The 25,875-nt window shown below is 52.8% G+C and overlaps 1 non-coding gene across 1 annotated transcript; it reads left to right on the top strand.

Moving 5' to 3' along the window:
• The first annotated feature begins 23,831 nt into the window (after positions 1-23,831).
• Positions 23,832-23,903, top strand: TRNAE-CUC (transfer RNA glutamic acid (anticodon CUC)). The gene has a single exon. It is a non-coding gene; the product is annotated as a tRNA-Glu (tRNA).
• Positions 23,904-25,875: the final 1,972 nt, after the last annotated feature.

Genomic DNA, 25,875 nt, shown 5'->3' with positions numbered 1-25,875 from the left:
AGGAGAAGATTAACCAGATTGGAAAAGACCTTTGAGAACCAGCACCATCTGATCAACTAAACCATGGCACCAAATTCCTCATCCAGGCTCTTCCTAAACACCTTCATTGATGCTGACTCCACCACCTCCCTGGGCAGCACATCCCAATGGCCAATCTCTCTGTCTGGGAACTTCTTCCTAACATCCAGCCTAAACCTTCCTTGGCACAGCTTGACACTGTGTCCTCTTGTTCTGATGCTGGGTGCCTGGAATATCCCCATCTATGTTGTATGACTGTGAAGCAATAAGACAGAGCTGAGTTTTCCCCTCTCTGTTAATTGGGTGGTTTCCAGAATGACCAGGTGCTCTTCCAGAAACTCAGTTCCTCACTTGTACTTCTTAAAAGCAAATCCAATTAAATCCCAGAATCACAGAATGGGTTGGGTTGGAAGGGACCTCAAAACTCATCCAGTTCCCAACCCCCTGCCATGGGCAGGGACACCTCCCACTAGCCCAGGCTGCTCAAGGCCTCATCGAGCCTGACCTTGACAAGGAGGAAGAAGTGTCTCACCACCACCACTGGAATGAATTTCTTTCTAATCTCCAGTCTAAATCTCCCCTTTCCCAGCTTAAAGCCCCCCCCCCCCCTTCCTATCACTGCAACTCATTGTAAGAAGTCCCTCCCCAGCTTTCTTGCAGGACCCTTTCAGGCACTGGAAGACTGCTAAAAGGTCTCATGTGGACTCATGTTGTAGACTTCTTAACCTTTCATTTAAATGACCTCAAAAATCAATAGGACCCCATCTTGAGCTGACATGAGCTAGGAGAGAGAAGCCTGGCCTCGGCTTTCAGAGCTGAAAGTGATGTTGAGTATTGCAGTCATAAAATCACAGTATCACAGTATCACCAAGGCTGGAAGAGACCTCAAAGGGTCATCAAGTCCAACCTATCACCACAGACCTCATGACTAGACCATGGCACCAAGTGCCACATCCAATCCCCTCTTGAATGCCTCCAGGGATGGGGACTCCAACACCTCCCTGGGCAGCACATCCCAATGGCTAACAACTCTCTCAGTGAAGAACTTTCTCCTCACCTGCAAGCCTAAACTTCCCCTGGCACAGCTTGAGACTGTGTCCTCTTGTTCTGGTGCTGGTTGCCTGGGAGAAGAGACCAACCCCCACCTGGCTACAACCTCCCTTCAGGTAGTTGTAGAGAGCAATGAGGTCTCCCCTGAGCCTCCTCTTCTCCAGGCTAAGCAACCCCAGCTCCCTCAGCCTCTCCTCACAGGGCTGTGCTCAAGGCCTCTCCCCAGCCTTGTTGCCCTTCTCTGGACACCTTCAAGTCTCTCAATGTCCTTCTGAAACTGAGGGGCCCAGAACTGGACACAGGACTCAAGGTGTGGCCTTGTAGAGCACAGGGCACAATGACTTCCCTGCTCCTGCTGGCCACACTATTCCTCATGCAGGCCAGGATGCCATTGGCCTCCTTGGCCCCCTGGGCACACTGCTGGCTCATGTTAGGCAGCTGTCAATCAGCACCCCCCAGGTCCCTCTCTGTTTGGCAGCTCTCAGCCACTCTGACCCCAGCCTGTAGCTCTGCCTGGGGTTGGTGTGGCCAAAGTGCAGCCCCTGGCACTTGGATTTGTTGAATGCCATCCTGTTGGACTCTGCCCATCTGTCCAGTCTGTTGAGGTCCCTCTGCAGAGCCCTTCCACCCTCTAACTGACCAACATCTGCTCCTAACTTGGTGTCACCTGCAAATTTGCTGATGACTGACTCACAGAACTATGGAGGCTGGAGAAGTCCTTTGAGAGCAAGTCAAACTGCTTGCCTGGAGCTCACAATGCTACTAAACCCTGTCCCTCAGCACCACATCTCTGCATCTTTGAACACCTCCTGGGATGGTGACTCTGCCCCCCTCCCTTGGCAGCCTGTGCCAGCTCCTCAGAACCTTTTCTGTGAAGAAATATTTCCTAATATCCAACCTGAACAGCCCTCGGCAGAACTTGAGGCTCTTTCCTCTTGCCTTGTCACTTGTTGCATGTGAGAAAAGACCAACCCTCACTTCCCTCCAGCCTCCTTTCAGGGAGCTGATGAGAGCAATGAGGTCTCTCCTCAGTCTCCTCTTCTGAAGACCAAAGCATCTCAGTTCCCTCAGCTGCTCCTCTTGAGACTTGCAGTCCAGGCTGGTGCTGCTCACTGATCAATGAGAAATCTCAGCCTTGCAGTCAGCTCTGGCACTGGGGTTTGGTCTTGGAACACTCCTGAGCCTCAGTTATTTCCTCTATCACAAGCTAAATGTTTTAATGTCATTATGACACAGGATGGGTTAAGAAGATGGCAGCAGGGAGGGGAGAGCCACATCCTTCCCTTTCATGTTTATTATCAGCGCTTCACCCAGAACAGGTTTAATGAGGCTGCAGATGAAATATGGGAGTCTCTTCCCTTCAAGCACAGTTTGCAAGCAGAGAGATGTAAAGGACTGGACGACAGCAGTGCTGGTTGTTAAACTGTGGATGGTGGCCTGGGATTTTAATCACCAAGCACACAGAAGATGAGGTGTTTCATACAGGATGATGCTTTCCCCACACAAACATAACAAGAGAAGCCACTCATGCACACGGCATGAATAATGTCTGGATGTGACACTTTAGGACCTGGTCTAGCGGTCACAGGGGTGTTGGGTAGAAGGTTGGACTGGAAGATCTTAGAGGTCTTTTCCAACTTTACCGATTCTCTGGTTCTACGTCACACATGCTGGGTACTGGGCTCATAGTATCAGTCAGGGTTGGAAGGGACCACAAGGATCATCTAGTTCCAAACCCCCTGCCATGGGCAGGGACACCCCCACACTACATCAGCCTGGCCACAGCCTCAGCCAGCCTGGCCTTAAACACCTCCAGGGACAGGGCCCCAACCACCTCCCTGGACAACCCATTCCAGGGCTTCACCACTCTCATGGGGAAGAACTTCCTCCTCCCCTCCAGCCTCAATCTCCCCACCTCCAGCTTCATTCCATTCCCCCTAGTCCTAGCACTACCTGACACCCTGAGCAGTCCCCTCCCCAGCCTTCTTGTAGGCCCCTTCAGATACTGGAAGGCCACAATGAGGTCACCTGGGAGCCTTCTCTTCTGCAGACTGAACAGCCCCAACTCCTTCAGTCTGTCCTCACAGCAGATGTGCTCCAGCCCTCTGCTCATCCTTGTGGCCCTTCTCTGGACACCTTCCAGCATCTCCACATCCCTCTTGCAATAGGGGCTCCAGAACTGGATGCAGTGGCCCTTCATTGGATGCTTTTCAGCAATTCCCTGTCCCCCTTGAACGTGGGAGCTCAGAGCTGGACACAATACTCCAGATGAGGCCTCACCAAGGCAGAGCAGAGAGGGTGAAGGACCTTCTTTGACCTGCTGGTCACGCTCTTGTTCACATAACCCAAGATGCCATTGGCCTTTGCAGCCACCAGGGCACATTGCTGGCTCATCAGCATCATAACTAAGCCAAAAAAGCATTAACTAATGAGTCTCATTAACTTTGGCTGATGAGCACAGGAGAGCATCTCTCCCCTCTGCTGCCATGCAGAGCAGGAATTCCTTCAGACATGAGTGGCCCTAACAAAATGTGAGAGGCAAAGGAAATCAATGTGAAATTTATGGAGGTTATTTTCTTCTTTTTCCTTTCACTGTCCTCAAAATGCAACAAAAGGCAAAGAAATCCAGCAGGAAGATGAGCCAAAGGAACCTGCAGCTGGATCATTAGGTATAATGCATGGCTTCCATTTCTCTCAGAAGGATGTCTGGCTTCCATGCAGTGCCAGGAGAAATGCTGGGCTCCCAAGGGCTGCAATGCCTCACCTGTGCTACAAGAAATTGGCCTTTGCAGGAAGGTGGAAGTGCTGGAGAATGATAGCAAAGCTTCATGGAGGTGATTAAGAAGCTCAGCTACTGAGCTGCTACTTCATCAACCAGCAAACACCAATGGGAAGTGGATGAGTTCCTCCTGCAAGGCTGCTGCTGAGCAGTATCTCATTCTTCCCACTGCCAAGGGGAGCTGAACATTCATCTTATGGAGAACTTTCCTTCTAAGGGCTTAGAGCTTTCAGCTTTTTACAGCCCTTCTGATACTCCACCTGAATGAGACTGTGACAAACATTCTGACACTGAGTTTACTGAAACTGATGGGGGGCGGGGGGGGGGGGGGAGAGAGGAGGGAGGGAGAGGAGGAGCAAGAACATAACTGGGAAGAAGTTAAGGGATTAAGAATGTAAACTGGAACAAGGTGGATAAGGAAGAGTGTGTCCAGCAGAGCCAGGGAAGTTCTCCTTCCCATCCTCTCTGCCCTGCTCAGACCTCACCTGGAATATTGCATCCAGCTCTGGGCTCCCCAGCTCAGGAGGGACAGGGATCTGCTGGAGAGAGTTTCATAGTTTCATAGTTTCATAGTTTCATTCAGGGTTGGAAGGGACCACAAGGATCATCTAGTTCCAACCCCCCTGCCATGGGCAGGGACACCCCACACTAGATCAGGCTGGACAGAGCCTCAGCCAGCCTGGGCTTAAACAGCCCCAGGGACGGGGCCTCGACCACCTCCCTGGACAACCCATTCCAGGGCTTCACCACTCTCATGGTGAAGAACTTCCTCCTCACCTCCAGCCTCAATCTCCCCACCTCCAGCTTCATTCCATTCCCCCTAGTCCTATCACTACCTGAGATCCTGAGCAGTCCCTCCCCAGCCTTCCTGTAGCCCCCTTCAGATCCTGGAAGGCCACAATGAGGTCTCCTCGGAGCCTTCTCTACTGCAGACTGAACAGCCCCAACTCCTTCAGTCTGTCCTCACAGGAGAGGTGCTCCAGCCCTCTGATCATCCTCCTGGCCCTTCTCTGGACACCTTCCAGCACCTCCAGATCCCTCTTGTAATAGGGGCTCCAGAACTGGAGGCAGGACTCCAGGTGGGGTCTCAGCAGAGCTGAGCAGAGGGGGAGAATCACCTCCCTTGCCCTGCTGGCCACACTTCTCCTGCTGCAGCCCAGGATCTGATTGGCTTTGCGGGCTGCAAGTGCACACTGAGAGCTCCTGGTGAGCTTTTTGTCCACCAGCACCCCCAAGTCTCTCTCCTCAGGGCTACTTTCCAGCCAGTCCCTGCCCAGCCTGTATTTGTGCCTGGCATTGCCTCCACCCAGCTGCAGGACCCTGCACTTGCTCTTATTGAACCTCCTGAGGTTGGCTTGTGCCCACCTCTCCAGCCTGCCCAGGTCCCTCTGGATGGCCTCCCTTCCCTCCAGCCTGTCTGCTGCACCACACAGCTTGGTGTCATCAGCAAACCTGCTGAGGGTGCACTCAATGCCACTGTCCATGGCACCCACAAAGATGTTGAACAAGCCTGGTGCCAGGACTGATCCCTGAGGGACTCTGCTTGTCCCTGGCCTCCACTGGGACATGGAGCCATTGACAGCCACTGACAGCCATTGAGAGTCCAAGGGAGGGCTCCAAGGCTGCTGAAGGGACTGCAGCACTGCCTGGGGAGGAGAGGCTGAGAGCCCTGGGGCTGTTGAGTCTGGAGAGGAGAAGGCTGAGAGGGATCTGATCAATGTCTATCAAGAGCTGAGGGCTGGGGGTCAGGAAGGAAAGGACAGGGACAGCCTCTGCTCACTGTGCCCTGGGATAGGCCAAGGGGCAATGGATGGAAACTGCAGCACAGGAGGTTGCAGCTCAACATGAGGAGGAACTTCTTGCCTGTGAGGGTCCCAGAGGCCTGGAGCAGGCTACCCAGAGAGGTTGTGGAGTCTCCTTCTGTGGAGCCTTTCCATCCCTGTCTGGATGTGTTCCTGTGTGACCTGTGCTGGATTCTATGGTCCTGCTCTGGCAGGGGGCTGGACTGGAAGATCTTTGGAGGTCCCTTCCAACCACCAACACCCTCTGAGCTGTGAAGTTAAGTCACTAGCACAGGACAGAGGAACTGGATGAGATCTCACACATTTTTGTAGAACCTACAAAACACTCCTGGGGAAAAATTCTCCTTTCCAAGATGTGACTTTGTTTATGTTGCCACTGGGAGGCTGCCACCCCAAAGGATGTTTCCCTGTTCCTTCTTAGACTGTTTAGAGACAACAATTTCCCATGCTCCAAAGTGATTTCCATCAAGAGGCAGTTTTTATGCAGCTTGCACATCAGGGGCACCGGAAAGGCTGTTTCTGTGGTGAAAAGAAGCAGATACCTGTGCCCTAGTGCTAGAAGGAAGCCTATCTGGGATGAAGATACACTGAGTACACAGGCTCATGTATTCAACTAGGAACAATTTGCTTTCTGCTTATGGAAAGCATCTGAAAGGAAGAGAAGTAAAAGGGAAGGGATCAGACTGCAAGTGAGAGCTGTGTAGTTTTATTTGCCTTGAGCAAGAGTCTTCATAAGCATCTCAGGAAAACAAAAGCCATGGCAAAACCTGTAGTCCTCCTTTGAACACAGGGAAAAACATCTCCACATCCTGAGGCTTGGGTTTTATCTGTTGAAGAGAGGGAGCAGAGGGAAATCTGCTGAAAATGTGACTTGATGAACACAGTGGAGGAGAGCTGTGAAAATTGCCCAGGCTCGAGGCAAGTAGATAGAAAGAGCAAACACTGCAGCTACAGAGTCAAGAGTTCAGCCAAAGGAGATAAAAAGGTAACAAGAGACAGAGCATGGAGGAGAGGTGATCATCCCCTGTGCTCAGCACTGGGGAGGCCACACCTCGAGGGCTGTGCTCAGCTCTGGGCCCTCACTGCAGGAAGGACACTGAGGGGCTGGAGCCTGTCCAGAGCAGGGCAGCAAGGCTGGAGAAGGGCCTGGAGCCCCTGGGCTAGAGGAGGAGCTGAGGGAGCTGGGGGTGTTCAGGCTGGAGAAGAGGAGGCTGAGGGGAGACCTCCTTGCTCTCTGCAGCTCCCTGAAGGGAGGTTGGAGTGAGGAGGGAACAGCCTCTGCTCCTTGGTGGCAAGGGACAGGAGCAGAGGCAATGGTCCCAAGGTGCAGCAGGGGAGGCTCAGGCTGGATGCTAGGAACTATTTGTTGCCAGAGAGGGCTCTCAGCCATTGGAATGGTCTGCCCAGGGCAGTGCTGGAGTCCCCATCCCTGGGGGTGTTCCAGCAGCTGTGGAGCTGCAGCTTAGGGACAGGGTTTAGGATTGACCCTAAACTGGGTTGAGGTTGGACTGGATGAGCTTGGAGGTCTCTTCCAACCAGATATTTGCTTTTTGTTCTGTGAGCAGAACCCATAATGGTGGCAGAAATCTCAGCATTCAGTCCAACTGGGGAAGCATGTAAAAAACTTCCAGCACACCCAGTGAAAAAGCAGCTGTGGACAGCACAAGCTCTTTCCTTCTATTAAGGAGAGAAAGCAGCACAACCTAACTTCCACACCAGCTGCAGGGGCAGCTACAAGGTCAGGTTTGCACAATGAGCAGCACTAGGAGGACACAGTTCCTGTTTTCAAGGGTTGCCTACTTATTGCCCACCAGGACTCCAAGGTCCTTCTCCATGGAGCTGCTTTCCAGCAGGTCAGTCCCTAACCTGTGCTAGTGCCTGGTGTTGTTCCTTCCCAGGGACAGCACTCTTACATTTATTCTGTCCCTGTCCCTTCCTTCCTGACCCCCAGCCCTCAGCTATTGACAGATATTGATCAGATCCCTCTCAGCCTTCTCCTCTCCAGACTCAACAGCCCCAGGGCTCTCAGCCTCTCTTCCCTAGGCAGTGCTGCAGTCCCTTCAGCAGCCTTGCAGCCCTCCCTTGGACTCTCTCCTGCAGATCCCTGTCCCTCCTGAGCTGGGGACCCCAGAGCTGGATGCAATATAAAATCCAGGAATACTCCAAAACCCCAGGAACCCCAAACCCAGCCACGAAAAACATCTCCTCACCCTGAGATGCTCAGCCAAAATTCCCTTCATAATTAGCTCTAGCTGCAGTTTTAAATCTCATAAATGCACTTTCCAGAGGCATTCATCAGGCTAGGCTTCAGTGTCCAAGCCTGCAAAGCATAATCCTTTCATTAAAGTTGATAGAACAGACAGTGGAGTGAGTATGAGACAGCCAAACCAACATTAACATACTTAAGGTAGCTTTAAATATTGATTCCTAGCAGACAGGAATGGGATTGGCAGTTTGCAGGGATGGCTGCAGGGATCACTCACTGACCCACCTCTGCTCATTTCCAAGGCTTCCTGGGGTGGAACATGCTGAAAGTGTCACTGACTTGTTCAGCCTTCACTTTGGCTTGTTCAGCCATCACTTTGACTTCTTCAGCCATCACTTTGGCTCGTTCAGCCATCACTTTGACTTCTTCAGCCATCACTTTGGCTCGTTCAGCCATCACTTTGACTTCTTCAGCCATCACTTTGGCTTGTTCAGCCATCACTTTGACTTCTTCAGCCATCACTTTGGCTTGTTCAGGCACTTCCAAAGAGATGAGAGCTAGGGCTGGCTGAGTACCAGAGCCAGGAGTAACTGGAAATGTTTCCATTGGACTGAGAAATTCTTCAATTACCTTCAGAAGGTTTCTTGCTGGAAGTGGTTATGTGAATTGGGTTCACTTCACACAAAAGCACAAAATCACATGGAAAACAATCAGACAAACAAGCTTTGAGGCCTTTCCCAACCCAAACCAATCAGAGTTTTTTTCCCCCCCCCTGCCCTGGTTTTGCCACAGAGAGGAAGGCAAAAGGTAGTGACTGAAGAAGAGGAAAAGGCTGAAGTCCTGAACACCTTCTTTGCCTCAATGTTTAACAGCAAGGCAGGAGTTAAGGAGGAGTGGCCTCCTGAGCTGGGTGATGGGAGCAGTGTAGTGCCCCAGTAATCCGTGAGGAATTAGTTCGGGACCTGCTGAGCCACTTGGACACTCACAAGTCCATGGGACCGGATGGGATCCACCCTAGGGTGCTGAGAGAGCTGGCAGATGAGCTGCCAAGCGGCCCTCCATCATTTTCCTCCAGTCCTGGCTCACTGGAGAGGTCCCAGGTGACTGGAAACTGGCCAGTGTGGCCCCCATCCATAAGAAGGGTCGGATGGAGGAACCTGGAAACTCCAGGCCTGGCAGCCTGACCTCAGTGCCAGGGAAAGTGATGGAGCAGATTATCCTGGGGGCAATAACTGCACACATGAAGGATGGCCAAGGGCTCAGGTCCAGCCAGCATGGATTTAGGAAGGGCAGGTCCTGCCTCTCCAACCTGATCTCCTTCTATGCCCAGGTGACTGCCTGGTGGATGTGGGGCAGGCTGTGGATGTGGTCTGCCTGGACTTCAGCAAGGCCTTTGACACTGTCCCCCACAGCAAACTGCTGGCCAAGCTGTCAGCCCATGGCTTGGACAGCAGCTCTCTGAGCTGGGTTAGGAACTGGCTGGAGGCTGAGCCCAGAGAGTGGTGGTGAATGGTGCCACAGCCAGCTGGCAGCCAGGCACCAGTGGTGTGCCCCAGGAATCAGTGCTGGGCCCCATCCTCTTTAATATCTTCACTGGTGATCTGGATGAGGGGATTGAGTCAGTCATCAGCAAATTTGCAGATGACACCAAGCTGGGAGCAGATGTTGGTCAGTTAGAGGGTGAAAGGGCTCTGCAGAGGGACCTTGACCAACTGCACAGATGGGCAGAGTCCAACAGGATAGCATTGAACAAGTTCAAGTGCCAGGGGCTGCACTTTGGCCACAACAACCCCAGGCAGAGCCAAAGGCTGGGGTCAGAGTGGCTGAGAGCTGCTAAACACAGAGGGACCTGGGGGTGCTGATTGACAGCTGCCTGAACATGAGCCAGCAGTGTGCCCAGGGGGCCAAGAAGGCCAAGGGCATCCTGGCCTGCATTAGGAATAGTGTGGCCAGCAGGAGCAGGGAAGTCATTGTGCCCCTGTACTCTGCACTGGTTAGGCCACACCTTGAGTCCTGTGTCCAGTTCTGGGCCCCTCAGTTTAGGAAGGACATTGAGAGACTTGAAGGTGTCCAGAGAAGGGCAACAAAGCTGGGGAGGGGTCTGGAGCACAGCCCTGTGAGGAGAGGCTGAGGGAGCTGGGGTTGCTTAGCTTGGAGAAGAGGAGGCTCAGGGGAGACCTCATTGCTCTCTACAACTCCCTGAAGGGAGGTTGTAGCCAGGAAGGGGTTGGTCTCTTCTCCCAGGCAAGCAGCATCAGAACAAGAGGACACAGTCTCAAGCTGTGCCAGGGGAGGTTTAGGCTGGAGGTGAGGAGAAAGTTCTTCCCTGAAAGAGTCGTTGGTCATTGGAATGTGCTGCCCAGGGAGATGGTGGAGTCCCCATCCCTGGAGGTATTCAAGAGGGGATTGGATGTGGCACTTGGTGCCATGGTCTAGTCATGAGGTCTGTGGTGACAGGTTGGACTTGATGAGCTTTGAGGTCTCTTCCAACCTTAGCGATACTGTGATGCTGTGATACTGTAGTAACTTTTTCTCATCCTCTAAGGGAATCTTATCTCATGGTTCGTATTTATAGTGCCGGGTTTTCTAAACAGCAGAGACTTAGGGTCAGCAAATTCATCTCTGTCTGCTGTGGTCAAAACTTCATGCTTCAGAAAGAGATGAAGGATAAATTTTTAGTTACTTCCAGAAAAGAAGATAAAGCTAAGAGGCAGTGTGCTGCTCAGCCACATGTTAAGTTCAGTTGATGGTAGGCTATGAAATAAATCTGAAGGGGAAAACATATCACTGATAGAGGATACAGATAAAAAATACTAGGGTTTAGAATCCCTTTTTTGAGTTTCTGCCAATAATTGCTTTGTTAGCATGGAACTGGTTTGGGTGGAAAAGACCTCCAGGGTTTTTGAGTCCAACCACCAACCTATGACAATGGTGGCCCCCAAACCAGACTTTGAAGTGCTACATCTACAGGTTTGCTGAACACCTCCAGGGATGGGGACTCCACCACCTACTAGGGCAGGGGGGGAAAACCCCTCTGATTTTGCTCACCTAGTTCCTAGCTATTTATGATAAAATATTGAATGCAGCCTTTTGTCCAATCCTCCAGAACCCAAAGCCGTGAAGTAAAATAATTTCCCCTACAGGCTAACAAGAGGAATCCCAGAACTGTCAGGGATGGAAGGGACCTCAAGGATCAGCCAGTTCCAACCCCCCCTGCCATGGGCAGGGGCACCTCACACTGCAGGGTGGCACTTGCAATGGAGGGGGAAGGAGACAACACCTGTGTCAGGTGTGAGCAGGTGAACTTTCTCCTCAGTCTGGTGGCAGAGCTGAAGGATGAAGTGGCCAAGCTGAAGGAGGAGGTAGCTAGGCTGAGGTCAATAAGGGAAAGCGAAAGGAAGTTAGATTTGTGGGAGAAGGCTCTGCAGATCTCCCCTGCTGAGGGAAGGGTCCCCAGAAATGGGGGAGGGATGGATACAGGTCCCTGCCAGGGGTGGCAAGAGAAATGCATCAAGAACAGTGTGGCCAGCAGGAGCAGGGAGGTCATTCTGCCCCTGTATACTGCACTGGTTAGGCCACACCTTGAGTCCTGTGTCCAGTTCTGGGCCTCTCAGTTTAGGAAGGAGGTTGACTTGCTGGAAGGTGTCCAGAGAAGAGCAACAAAGTTGGTGAGGGGCTTGGAACCCAGCCCTGTGAGGAAAGACTGAGGGAGCTGGGGTTGCTCAGCCTGGAGAAGAGGAGACTCAGGGGTGACCTTATCACTCTCTACAACTACCTGAAGGGGGGTTGTAGACAGGCAGAGGTTGGTCTCTTCTCCCAGGCAACCAGCACCAGAACAAGAGGACACAGACTCAGGCTGCGCCAGGGGAGGTTCAGGTTGGATGTTAGGAAGAAGTTCTACACAGAGAGAGTGATTGCCCATTGGAATGTGCTGCCCAGGGAGGTGGTGGAGTCGCCATCATTGGAGGTGTTCAGAAGGAGACTTGATGGGGTGCTTGGTGCCATGGGTTAGCTGTTTGGGTGGGTTGGATTGGTTGATGGGCTGGACACGATGATCTTGAAGGTCTCTTCCAACCTGGTTTGGTTTATTCTAAATAAAGGTTTTTATTCTAAATCCATCCCAGCCCTCTCCTCCTTCTCTGGTGCCCTTGCACATTAAGCATGAGGCCCTGCAGGCTGAGGGCAGTGGGGATGAGAGGGCTGAGGAGCAGCCATCCTGAGGGGAGCCTGAGGCCAAGCAGTCCCCACCAGCTATAACCACCAGCTCCACTAAGAAAAGGAGAAGGGTTATAGTTGTTGGGGACTCTCTCCTGGGGGGTACTGAGGGACCCATATGTCGTCCCGACCCATCCCACAGGGAGGTCTGCTCCCTTCCTGGGGCGCGGGTTAGGGACATTGCAAAGAGACTCCCTAAATGAATCCAGCCCTCTGACTATTACCCTCTGCTGGTAATACAGGCTGGGAGCGATGAGATTGACAGGAAGGGCACCAGGGAGATTAAAAAGGAGTTCAAGACCCTCAGACAATTGATTGATGGGGCAGGAGCTCAAGTGGTGTTCTGCTCAGTTCCCTCAGTGGCAGGGGAGTACACTGAGAGGAACAGGAGAGCCCACACCATCAACAACTGGCTCAGGGGATGGTGCCAGCAGCAGAATTTTGAGTTCTTTGATCATGGGACAACTTTTACTGCACCAGACCTGCTGGGTCCTGATGGGGTGCATTTATCTAGAAAGGGCGAGAGAGTCCTGGCACTGGAGTTGGCAGGGCTCATTAGGAGAGCTTTAAACTAGGTCTGAAGGGGGTGGGTGAGGATATCAGTCCCTCTGCAGAGGTAACAATGGGTCAGTTAGAGGGTGGAAGGGCTCTGCAGAGGGACCTCCAACCAACTGGACAGATGGGCAGAGTCCAACAGGATGGTGTTCAGCAAATCCAAGTGCCAGGGGCTGCACTTTGGCCACAGCAACCCCAGGCAGAGCTACAGGCTGGGGTCAGAGTGGCTGAGAGCTGCCAAACAGAGAGGGACCTGGGGGTGCTGATTGACAGCTGCCTGAACATGAGCCAGCAGTGTGCCCAGGTGGCCAAGAAGGCCAATGGCATCCTGGCCTGCATTAGGAATAGTGTGGCCAGCAGGAGCAGGGAGGTCATTGTGCCCCTGTACTCAGCACTGGTTAGGCCACACCTTGAGTCCTGTGTCCAGTTCTGGGCTCCTCAGTTTCAGAAGGACATTGAGAGACTTGAAGGTGTCCAGAGAAGGGCAACAAGGCTGGGGAGGGGTCTGGAGCACAGCCCTGTGAGGAGAGGCTGAGGGAGCTGGGGTTGTTTAGCCTGGAGAAGAGGAGGCTCAGGGGAGACCTCATTGCTCTCTATAACTCCCTGAAGGGAGGTTGTAGTCAGGAGGGAGTTGGTCTCTTCTGCCAGGCAGCCAGCACCAGAACAAGAGGACACAGTCTCAAGCTGTGCCAGGGGAGGTTTAGGCTGGAGGTGAGGAGAAAGTTCTTCACTGAGAGAGTTGTTAGCCATTGGGATGTGCTGCCCAGGGAGGTGGTGGAGTCCCCATCCCTGGAGGTGTTCAAGAGGGGATTGGATGTGGCACTTGGGGCCATGGTCTAGTCATGAGGTCTGTGGTGACAGGTTGGACTTGATGATCCTCGAGGCCTCTTCCAACCTTGGTGATACTGTGATGACTCTGTGATTAAGCTGGAATGGCAGTGCTGGCATGAAACCTTCTAGCAAACTATGGGAAATGGGCTTGATTAGAATGGAGAGGGTGAGGAGATAGCTCAGCACTGTCAGCCTCCCAGCCAGTGGTGCTGTTATCACAACTATCCTGCACTCCAGCCAAATTCACTAATTCACATTCCAGGTTGTCTACACATCCAAGCCCTGCTGGAGATGGGTGAAAACCTCTGCTCTGGAGGGACTCAACCTTTGCTCTATGTCTGTATGCAAACTTCCATGGCTGTGGATAAAGGCAATGAAAGCTGGGAGGGCTTTCATCTGAAATATGTATCCTTGCTCCTCAGTACCTGATGATAGGTTGAGAGGCAGTGGCAGCACCCTGCACCAGGGGAGGCTTAGATTGGATGCTAGGAAGGAATTCCTTCCGGAATGAGGAGGGGTCAGGCATTGGCACAGGATGCTGAGGGAGGTGATGAAGTCACCAGGCCTGGGAGTGTTAAAAAAAAGTGCAGCCATAGCCCCTCAGGCCATGGGGCAGTGGTGGGGTTGGGCTGATGGTTGGACTCGATTACCTTAAGGGTCTGATCTGACTAACATGATTCTCTGCTTCTTTATATTCCAGCCCTGAGCTGCAGGTGACATCAAATGGTTGGAGATGAGCAGTTCCTTGTCTAATCTTTCTCCCCTTCACACCCAGCGCTCACATGCAGGAATGTCCTTTGCAAGAGGAAGCTGATAAAACCTTTTCTGTGACTGCCATCCTCTGCATTTCATAGCAAGCTGGAGCCTGCCTTGGCAGTCTGATCAACATGAAAGAGAGAGGCAGAAAGGAGAATGCTGGCGGTAGTATATTCATGTAGATGTCCTCTAACTCTGCCCTTGAAAATCAAGGCACAGTTAGATAGTTTTAATGCATGTGGAATAGTCTGAGGAATGGCTCCAGGCTAATAAACCTCTGCTTGCTGCACTGACTCTTTTAACTGGTTTTTTTCTGCTCCCCAGAAAGCTGCACCTGGGTGTGCTGAGAGCATGCAGCAGAAATGAGGCATAAAAGCCACCCCAGTGAATAAACACTTTTGTCCTCCTCTGGGTTATTAAGAAGCCATCCTGTATAAGGCAGCCCCGTCTGATGAGAAGAGCTTGAAGGCTGTTTCCCAAACAAGGTCTGAGGCCAGGTGTGCACCCTCAGGAAGTCTGCAGATGGCACCAAGCTGAGTGGCTGTGGTCATCTGCTAGAGGCTAGGGAGGCTCTGCAGCTGGACCTGGGCACTTCCTCTGCCTCAGCTTCCACCACTGCCCCTTGTGCTGCCATTGGGCATCCCCCAGCAGAGCCTGGCTCCAGCCTCTGGGCACTGCCCCTGCACAGCTTTAGCACCAGCAAGGAGCTCACCCTCAGGCTCCTCCTCTGCAAGCTCCAGAGCCCTCAGCTGCCTCAGGCTCTCCTCCTGAGGAAGATATTCCGCTGCCTGCAGCATTTTTATGCCTCTGTGCTGGACTCTCTCCAGCAGTTCCCTGAGGTCCCTCTTGACCTGAGGGGCCCAGAACTGGACACAAGATTCCAGATGTGGCTTCAGCAGGGCAGAGCAGAGGGGGAGGAGAACCTCTCTTGACCTACTCACCACAGCCCTTCTAACCCACCCCAGGATGCCCTTGGCCTTCTTGGCCACCAGAGCACATTGCTGGCTCATGCTCAACCTCCCAATCCCCAGCACCCCCAGGTCCCTTTCCCCTCCCCTGCTCTCCAGCATCTCAGTCCCCAACCTCTCCTGCTCCCTGGGGTTGTTCTTTCCCAGGTGCAAGACTCTCCCCTGGCCCTTGTTGAATTCCATTCCATTTCTCCCTGCCCAGCTCTCAGCCTGTCCAGGTCTGGCTGAAGTGCAGCACAACCCTCCTGTGTCAGCCACTCCTCCCAGCTTGGTGCCACCAGCAGACTTGCTGGCAGTGCCCTCTGTGCCCTCTTCCAGGTCACTGATGAATATATTGAACAGCTCTGGTCCCATGACTGACCCCTGAAGGGACCCCACTGGATACAGGCCTCCAACTAGACTCTGTCCCATTGACCATAACTCTCTGACTCCTTCCCTTCAACCAGTGCCCATCTACCTCACTCCCTGATCCTCCAGACCACACTGCCTCAGTTTGGCTGCAAGGATGCTGTGGCAGACAGTGTCAAATGCTTTACTGAAATCAAGAGAAACCACAGCCACTGCTCTACCATCATCCACCCACCTGCCTCTGTCCTCAGCAAAGGTTATCAGGGTGGTCAGACTTGACTTCCCCTTGGTGAAACCATGTTGAGTGCTCCTAATGGCCCTCTTTCCTTGCTGTGCCTATGGACAGCACCAAGGATAAGATGCTCCATATCATGAATCAGTATCATATTAGGATGTTCCTCATCTCCTGCAGCAGTGGAACAGCCTGTGCTGGGTTTGTACCCCCTATGCTTTTCCCATTGCCTGGGAACACGTGAGGTAGTTTGTTCATCAAATATGTTGGAGAATCACAGAATGGTAGGGGCTGGATGGGACCTCTGGAACTCATTAACTCTAACCCCCTGCCAATGCAGGTTCAGCTAGAGAATATCACACAGGAGCACATCCAGGCAGCTTTTGAGTGTCTCCACAGATGGAGACTCCACCACCTCTCTGGGCAGCCTACTCCAGGGCTCTACCACCCTTTAATTACAGAAGCTCCTCCTCACTTTCAGGTGCAACCTCTTATGCTCAAGTTTGTGCCTGTTAGCCCTTGTCCTGTCCCTGGGCACCGCTGCAAAAAGCCTGCTCCCATGCCCCTGACCTCCAGCTCTTGCAATCGTGCGCATTATCACACCATGTTTCTGAGATGGTGACTACATCATAGCCACCCTGGGGGACCAGGACTTCCAGCTCCTCTTGCTTACTGCCCATGCTGCCTGCATTGGTGTGCCTGCACTGCAGCTGGGCTCTCAGCTTCTCAATTCACCCTTTCTTTCACCAAGGTTGGAAGAGACCTCAAAGATCATCAAGTCCAACCTGTCACCACAGACCTCATGACTAAACCATGGCTCCAAGTGCCACATCCAATCCCCTCTTGAACACCTCCAGGGACGGGGACTCCACCACCTCCCTGGGCAGCACATTCCAATGGTGAATGACTCTCTCAGGGAAGAACTTTCTCCTCACCTCCAGACTAAATCTTCCCTTGCACAGCCTGAGACTGTGTCCTCTTGTTCTGGTGCTGGCTGCCTGGGAGAAGAGACCAACCCCTTCCTGGCTACAACCTCCCTTCAGGGAGTTGTAGAGAGCAATGAGGTCTCCCCTGAGCCTCCTCTTCTCCAGGCTAAGCAACCCCAGCTCCCTCAGCCTCTCCTCACAGGGCTGTGCTCCAGACCCCTCCCCAGCCTCATTGCCCTTCTCTGGACACCTTCAAGTCTCTCAATGTCCTTCTGGAACTGAAGAGCCTAGAACTGGACACAGGACTCAAGATGTGGCCTAACCAGTGCAGTGTACAGGGGCACTCCTGGCTGCAGCCTCCTCTCAGGGAGCTGTAGAGAGCAATGAGGCTTCCCCTCAGCCTCCTCTTCTGCAGGCTGAACACCCCCAGCTCCCTCAGCTGCTCCTCCCCAGCCCTGTTCTCCAGACCCTTCCCCAGCTTCATTGTCCTTTTCTGGACACATTCCAGCAGCTCCATGTCTTTGGTGTGAAGTCTGCTTACAGGAACAAACCAATCCCTTAGCAGGACCAGACTGACTGCTTGATCTCCTTCCAAATGACATAGGATAGGATAGGATAGGATAGGATAGGATAGGATAGGATAGGATAGGATAGGATAGGATAGGATAGGATAGGATAGGATAGGATAGGATAGGATAGGATAGGATGGGATGGGATGGGATGGGATAGAATAGAATAGAATAGAATAGAATAGACCAGACCAGGTTGGAAGAGACCCTCAAGATCGTCGTGTCCAACCTATCACCCAACACCACCTAATCAACTAAACCATGGCACCAAGCACCCCATCCAGTCTCCTCCTGAACACCTCCAATGAATGCTTGGTCTGTTCTGGTTTGGAGGCAACCATCCTTCTGCAACTCATCAGAACTTACCAAAGATCATCAGAATTCAGAGTTTTGCCTTAAACCCCTTTAGCCCCTGCTCTGTTTGTTTATTTCAGTTGAGCCAGCAGACACCAGGGGAGCCCCTGAGGTGGTGCCTGGCTTGTCCTGCCTGCTGAAGTTCCTTCTGCCTCGTCAGAAGTCAGAGAATTTGCTGAAGACTTCAGAAAGGCTTTGTCTGCCCTCTCTGCAGAGATCTGCAGTGACTTCTGAGCGTAACTTTGCACGGGGTCAGGACCCTCCCATTCACTTGATGCCTTAGGGAAGGCTGCAGATGTGCTTTTCCTTTGCTTTCCTTGTGTGTGAAAATTTGCTTTTCCTGCTCAGGGTGGAGGCAGGGTGGATGTGGCATGCTTCATTCACTCCCCCTGCCTTGCCCTCTCTGAAAGCCATAAGCCTCTGACTGTGAATCTCAGACTTCTCCACTGCTAATTGTGTTGTGGCAAACAGGGGATTATAACCCTGAGTGAGGAATGAGCAGCTGGAACAGATGAGCACTTGCAATAGGGAAAAGCCATCTTTGCAGGGAAATATATTGCTGCTCCTCTTTCCCATTTGCTCTAGTCTTAAGGAAAAGCAAAGCAGAAGCAAAATGCAAAAGGGGAACAGGAAGTGCTCTCCCCACCGAGGGAGAATGTGACTGGCAATTGAGGGGTCCTGTTTGGTTTGGTATGAAAGAGGTCAGAGCATTGGTTCTCGTGGCAAAACCACACAGAATCAGAACCACAGACCTCTGAGATCATCAGTTCCAGCCTGTGACCCAACACCACCACCCCCACCAGACCATGGCACTGAGTGCCACAGCCAATCTTGCCTTAAACCCCTCCAGGGATGGAGACTCCACCACCCCCCTGGGCAGTCCATCCCAGGGTCTGATTGCCCTTTCCATCAGGAAGTGCTTCCTAACATCCAACCTAACCCTCCCCTGCAGTTTCAGGCCCTGCCCTCTCCTTCTGTCACAATGGCCTGGGAGCAGAGCCTGAGTCCCACCTGACTGCAGGTTCCCTTCAGGTAGTTGCAGAGAGTGATAAGGTCCCCCCTGAGCCTCCTCTTCCCCAGGCTGAACACCCCCAGCTCCCTCAGCCCCTCATCATCAACCTTCCCCTCCAGTCCCATCCCCAGGCTGGTTGCTCTCCTCTGGACCTGCTGCAGCACCTCAGGATCTCTCTTGCAGGGAGGACCCAGAGCTGCACACAGTGCTGGAGGGGAGGCCTCACCAGTGCCCAGCACAGGGCAGGATTCCATCCCTGCTCCTGCTGGCCACACTCTTCCTGATCCAGGCCAGGATGCCCTTGGCCTTCCCTGCCCCCTGGGCACACTGCTGGCTCCTCTCCAGCTGCTGTCCCCCAGCACTGCCAGGTCCCTGTCTGCCAGGCTGCTCTCCAGTCACTCACCCCCAGTCTGCATGGGGTTGCTGGGGACAAAGTGTAGGAGCCTGCACCTGGCCTTGTTAAGCCTCATCCTGCTGGCCTCAGCTCATGGACCCAGCCTGGCCAGGTCTCTCTGAAGAGTCTTCCTACCTCCCAGCAGATCCACTCTGCCCCCTGCTTGGTGTCATCTGGCCATGTCCTAAGGGTAGACTCAATGTCCTCATCCAAGCTGGCAAGGAGCAATGTCCTGCAGCTGAATGACCTTTCCACACTTCACAACTCCAGCTTCCAGAACCGCTTAAGGCTTCAGACACTGTTCAGCAGTCAGACCAGCCTGGAGCCAGACCTGTTTCTGAGGCAAGTCCCAAGCTGTACTGCATGACTTCAGCCACTGCCTCTTTCTGCCAATGGAATGGAATGGAATGGAATGGAATGGAATGGAAAGGAATGGAATGGAATGGAATGGAATGGAATGGAATGGAATGGAATGGAATGGAATGGAATGAAATGGTATGGAATGGAATAGAGTAGAGTAGAGTAGAGTAGAGTAGAGTAGAATAGAATAGAATAGAATAGAATAGAATAGAATAGAATAGAATAGAATAGAATAGAATAGAATAGAATAGAATAGAATAGAATACCCTGGAGGTCTCTTCTCACTGGAATTTTGCTGTGATCCTGTGATTTCTGCTGGGTGTAGCTAAGGTGACAAGTTGAACTTGTTTAGGGTAGATAAGGTGTGTGGAAACAGAAGGTTTGGATAAAAGGGTACCAGCAAATTTGAGGAAGGCATTGGAGGTTGATCTGGTGCCCTAGAGAGAGCTCCTGATCATTTCTTTCCACCTCTTCACACCACTCATTTTTTGCTGTTCCTTCAAGAACACTTCAAGGCAGTGATGGTTTTACACTGATGCCAGGACTGGCTGTCTGGGAAAGAGCTGAGCCCCTTGCCTCTCACCAGTGGCATCCCTCTGGGGGATGGAATTGTGCATGCTGTGAGCAAACAGACTGAGGAATAACGACCTTCTGATGGTGTGGGAGCTTAGGGGTGCAAGTGCTCAGCAATAAAACATAGCAGCAAGCTTTTGCTTCCAGTGTAGCCTCTTCTGGTCTTGAAGAAATGCAATAACCCCCTTGGGCTAGGCTGAGTCACCAAATCAGTCCACATTTCCTCATAGGAGGCTGTGCTTGAAACAGCTCCATTGCATCTTTCTTCTCCCCTAGGAAGGCTGTTCCTTGGATAACTGCTCTGAAGGGCCTGTGCTGTGGTACCTGGAAGAAGAGGAGAGGAGAGGAGAGGAGAGGAGAGGAGAGGAGAGGAGAGGAGAGGAGAGAGGAGAGGAGAGGAGAGGAGAGGAGAGGAGAGGAGAGGAGAGGAGAGGAGAGGAGAGGAGAGGAGAGGAGAGGGAGAGGAGAGGGAGAGGAGAGGAGAGGAGAGGAGAGGAGAGGAGAGGAGAGGAGAGGAGAGGAGAGGAGAGGAGAGGAGAGGAGAGGAGAGGGAGAGGAGAGGGAGAGGAGAGGAGAGGAGAGGAGAGGAGAGGAGAGGAGAGGAGAGGAGAGGAGAGGAGAGGAGAGGAGAGGAGAGGAGAGGAGAGGAGAGGAGAGGAGAGGAGAGGAGAGGGAGAGGAGAGGAGAGGAGAGGAGAGGAGAGGAGAGGAGAGGAGAGGAGAGGAGAGGAGAGGAGAGGAGAGGAGAGGAGAGGAGAGGAGAGGAGAGGAGAGGAGAGGAGAGGAGAGGAGATGAGAGGAGAGGAGAGGACTTCTTTCCTGTGACCCTTCTCTGGAGAGCCACAAGGATGATTTCATAGACCAAGGCTCTTAAAACCCCATGGAAGCCACACAGTGGCATTCTTCCCTGCAGGTTAGCAGAGCTCCCCATGCAGCCATGCCTGCACACAGAGTCTGCCTGAACATGACTCACCTCTTCCCAGAGAAAGAGAGGAGACTGTGCTCTTTGGGAAGAGAATGAAGGATGTGGCCTGTGAATAGCTGTTTACCATGGAAAGAAGTGGAGTGCAGCTACTGGTTGCAGTTCCTCTGGAGTAAAGACAATGCCAGGGACAGGGAGGAAGAACTGCCCATTGTAAGTGAAGATCAGGTTGATGATCACCTGAAGAACCTGAAAGTGTTCAAGTCCATGGGACCCGATGGGATACACCCACGGGTGCTGAGAGAACTGGCAGAGGAGGTTGCTAAAGCCCTCTCTATTCTGTTCCAAAAGTCCTGGCAGTCTGGGGCAGTCCCCACAGACTGGAAAAGGGGAAACATTGCCCCCATCTTCAAACAGGGTAAGAAGGAGGAACCAGGGAACTACAGGCCAGTCAGTCTCGCCTCTGTGCCTGGAAAGATCATGGAGCAGATCCTCCTGGAGGCACTGCTGGCTCAGAAGAATACTGAAGAGGTGACTGGGAACAGTCAGCATGGCTTTGCCAAGGGCAAATCCTGCCTGACCAATCTGGTTGCTTTCTATGAACAGGTGACAACATTAATAGCTGAGGGGAGAGCAACTGATGTTGTTTGCCTGGAGCTGAGCACAGCCTTCGACACTGTCCCGCACCACATCCTGGTCTCCAGGCTGGTGACACATGGGTTTGATGGGTGACCACTAGATGGATAAGGAACTGGCTTGATGGCTGCACCCAAAGAGTGGCTGTCAATGGCTCCATGTCCCAGTGGAGGCCAGGGACAAGCAGAGTCCCTCAGGGATCAGTCCTGGGACCAGGCTTGTTCAACATCTTTGTGGGTGCCATGGACAGTGGCACTGAGTGCACCCTCAGCAGATTTGCTGATGACACCAAGCTGTGTGGTGCAGCAGACAGGCTGGAGGGAAGGGAGGCCATCCAGAGGGACCTGGACAGGCTGGAGAGGTGGGCACAAGCCAACCTCAGGAGGTTCAACAAGACCAAGGGCAGGGTCCTGCAGCTGGGTGGAGGCAATGCCAGGCACAAATCCAGGCTGGGCAGGGACTGGCTGGAAAGCAGCCCTGAGGAGAGAGCCTTGGGGGTGCTGGGGGAGGAGAAACTCACCAGGAGCTCTCAGTGTGCACTTGCAGCCCGCAAAGCCAATCAGATCCTGGGCTGCATCAGGAGAAGTGTGGCCAGCAGGGCAAGGGAGGTGATTCTCCCCCTCTGCTCAGCTCTGCTGAGACCCCACCTAGAGTCCTGCCTCCAGTTCTGGAGCCCCTATTGCAAGAGGGATCTGGAGGTGCTGGAAGGTGTCCAGAGAAGGGCCAGGAGGATGAGCAGAGGGCTGGAGCACCTCTCCTGTGAGGACAGACTGAAGGAGTTGGGGCTGTTCAGTCTGCAGAAGAGAAGGCTCCCAGGTGACCTCATTGTGGCCTTCCAGTATCTGAAGGGGGCTACAGGAAGGCTGGGGAGGGACTGCTCAGGATCTGAGGGAGTGCTAGGACTAGGGGGAATGGAATGAAGCTGGAGGTGGGGAGATTGAGGCTGGAGGTGAGGAGGAAGTTCTTCCCCAGGAGAGTGGTGAAGCCCTGGAATGGGTTGTCCAGGGAGGTGGTTGGGGCCCTGTCCCTGGAGGTGTTTAAGGCCAGGCTGGCTGAGGCTGTGGCCAGGCTGATGTAGTGTGGGGTGTCCCTGCCCATGGCAGGGGGGTTGGAACTAGATGATCCTTGTGGTCCCTTCCAACCCTGACTGATTCTATGATACTATACTATGATACTAAATCTGAAGTATCTTGCTGGAAATTCAGCTCCCAAGATTAAGCCAGCAGCCAGGGAATTGATTTCATTGGCAATGACCCCCTGCAAACAGGGAGAGATTGCAGTGGTGGTGGAGCTCTTTCTTTGGGGCTTTTCTGGTCTGGTTTGGTTTGGTTTGAACAGGAGCAGCCTGAAGTTGTTTCAGCTTTTTGCAATAGAGCATAATAATTGAATTCATATGAGCTGGCTAAACTGGGCATCCAGCTCACAGGTGGAAAGAACATCTGAGTCAATCCCTTTATAGTGGAGGGGGAACCTGCCAGTGCCTGCACCTGGCTTTGGCTGAAGGCATTTCCAGCTGCCAAAAGCATTGCTGCAAAAGGAGAGGGGAAACAATAGACAAGGAACAAGGCCTGCTGGCCCCTGAACTCAAAGAGCATCTTTTCTGACTCTGGGAAAACCTGGAGCTGGCCCTGGCAGGCAGAGTGCCCTCCCACCTGCCAAACAGAGCAACAGATCTGGGGGGAGGGCTTTAGTTGTTTTTCTCATGTATTTTCCTACTCTTTGTTCTTTGCCTTTGTTCAGCCCTGAGGAGCACATTGTTGGACAGGGGCCTTGCTCTTCAGGGATTTAAAAAATGCTAACAGAATTCTGGGCCTTGTTCCAAGGAGACAACACTCAGTGATGTGCAAACATTTGCAGATGGTGTCAGGCTCTTGTTAATAGTCACAGAATCATAGAACCACAGAGCTGTCAGGATTGGAAGGGACCTCAAGGATCATCCCACAAGTCCCAACCCCCCTGCCATGGCCAGGGACACCTCACACCACAGCAGGTTGCTCACAGCCACATCCAGCCTGGCTGCAAACACCTCCAGGCAGGAGGCTGCCACCACCTCCCTGGGCAACCTGTGCCAGGCTCTCACCACCTTCATGGGCAACAACTTCCTCACAGCCAATCTCAATCTCCCCATTTCTAGTTTTGCTCCATCCCCCCCAGTCCTATCCCTCCCGAGTTAAAAGCTCAAATGGGGAAAAGGCTGAGAATCTCTTCCCCACCCCTGCAGCTGGTGCATGGTATGGGATGTGGTAAATCCACTCAATCCCATGTTCCTTTGCCCAGTCCCTTATGAGATGGTTCCTGAAGTGGGTTCCATTGTCTGATTCAATCCTCCCTGGTGGTCTAGTGGTTAGGATTCGGCGCTCTCACCGCCGCGGCCCGGGTTCGAGTCCCGGTCAGGGCACCAATTGTGGTGGGTTAACACCTTCTCCTGAAAACAAAAGAAGAAAGCAGGGGGGAGGGCTTGCAGGTACTTTACACTCCCTGAAGGGCGTTTCCCCCTGGGAAAGCTGAGTCTGTTCCACTCCCCCCCTCCCTGCCCAGCATGTTGGGCACCAAAAATTGTAGTGGTTTGAGCCTTAACTGAGAGTTAAAAGCTCAAATGGGGAAAAGGCTGAGAATCTCTTCCCCCCCCCCAACACACCCCCCCCCCCCACCCCACCCCCCTGCTCCCTCCAAACAGTGAGAGGGGAAGAAAAAGGGTAAGGAGCAAATCCACTAAACAACAATCTGGAGTCAGCTTGGAAGTAGAGAGGCGAATAATTTTTTTCTTCAAATTATATATATATATATATGACAATAACAGGGAGAAAAAATGTTCACAAGGGCAAGGAACAAGAATGGATGGGAGGGGGACAGAAAAGAATAATACAAAGCCAGTCTTTCTCTGAGGAGGTGCAGAGGCAGCAGGGAAAAGGAAAAGGGAGGACCACGTGGCTCAGTTGGTAGGGCATGAGTGTTGAGATTGTGGGTTCAAGCCTGCAATGAGCAGTGATGTCCTTCTTTTTATACCCTGGCTGGGCAGGGAGGGGGGAGTGGAACAGACTCAGCTTTCCCAGGAGAAATGTCCTTCAGGGAGTGTAAAGTACCTGCAAGCCCTCCCCCTGCTTTCTTCTTTTGTTTTCAGAAAAAGCTGTTAACCCACCACACCCTGACACCCACAAAAGTCCCTCCCCAGCTTGCTTGGAGCCCCCTGCAGAACCTGCAAGGCCACAATGAGGTCTCCTCAGAGCCTTCTCCTCTCCAGACTGAACAGCCCCAACTCTCTCAGTCTGTCTCCATAGCAGACCATCTCCAGCCCTCTGCTCCTCCTCATGGCCCTTCTCTGGACACCTTCCAACACCTCCAGATCCTTCCTGGCACAGAGGCTCCAGAATTGGACACAGAGCTCCAGCTGTGGTCTCAGCAAAGTGGAGAATCATAGAATTGTTTTAGCTGGAATAGCCCTTTCAGATCATTCAGTCCAACCATTCTGTAGCTAAGGCTGGTGCTAAACCACATCCCTCAGCACCACATCTCTGCCTCTCTTCAGTGCTTCCAGAGATGGGGCTTCAACCACCTCCCTGGGGAGCCTGGTCAAGTCTTTGAGACCCCTTCCAGTGAGGAATTTTCTTTTTATGTCCAACATAACATGGTGCAATTTGAGGCCATTTTCTCTCATCCTGTCCTTCGTTACTAGGGAGAAGAGGCCAACCTCCACATCACTCCAACCACTTTTCATGGAATTCATAGTATCATAGTCTCATAGTTATCAGTCAGGGTTGGAAGGGACCACAAGGATCATCTAGTTCCAACCCCCCTGCCATGGGCAGGGACACCCCACACTACATCAGCCTGGCCACAGCCTCAGCCAGCCTGGCCTTAAACACCTCCAGGGACAGGGCCCCAACCACCTCCCTGCACAACCCATTCCAGGGCTTCACCACTCTCATGGGGAAGAACTTCCTCCTCACCTCCAGCCTCAATCTCCCCACCTCCAGCTTCATTCCATTCCCCCTAGTCCTAGCACTGCCTGAGATCCTGAGCAGTCCCTCCACAGCCTTCTTGGAGCCCCCTTCAGATGCCACAAGGCCACAATGAGGTCACCTGGGAGCCTTCTCTTCTCCAGACTGAAGAGCCCCAACTCCTTCAGTCTGTCCTCACAGCAGAGCAGCTCCAGCCCTCTGCTCATCCTCCTGGCCCTTCTCTGGACACCTTCCAGCACCTCCACATCCCTCTTGCAATAGGGGCTCCAGAACTGGAGGCAGTACTCCAGGTGGGGTCTCACCAGGGCTGAGCAGAGGGGGAGAATCTCCTCCCTTGCCCTGCTGGCCACACTTCTCCTGATGCAGCCCAGGATCTGATTGGCTTTGTGGGCTGCAAGTGCACACTGAGAG

The sequence above is a fragment of the Melanerpes formicivorus genome, unplaced genomic scaffold (assembly GCF_026170545.1).
Source record: "Melanerpes formicivorus ecotype bairdi unplaced genomic scaffold, bMelFor1.0.p_v2 SCAF_378, whole genome shotgun sequence".
Taxonomy (NCBI): domain Eukaryota; kingdom Metazoa; phylum Chordata; class Aves; order Piciformes; family Picidae; genus Melanerpes; species Melanerpes formicivorus.
This window is presented reverse-complemented; position numbering and strand designations above follow the sequence as displayed.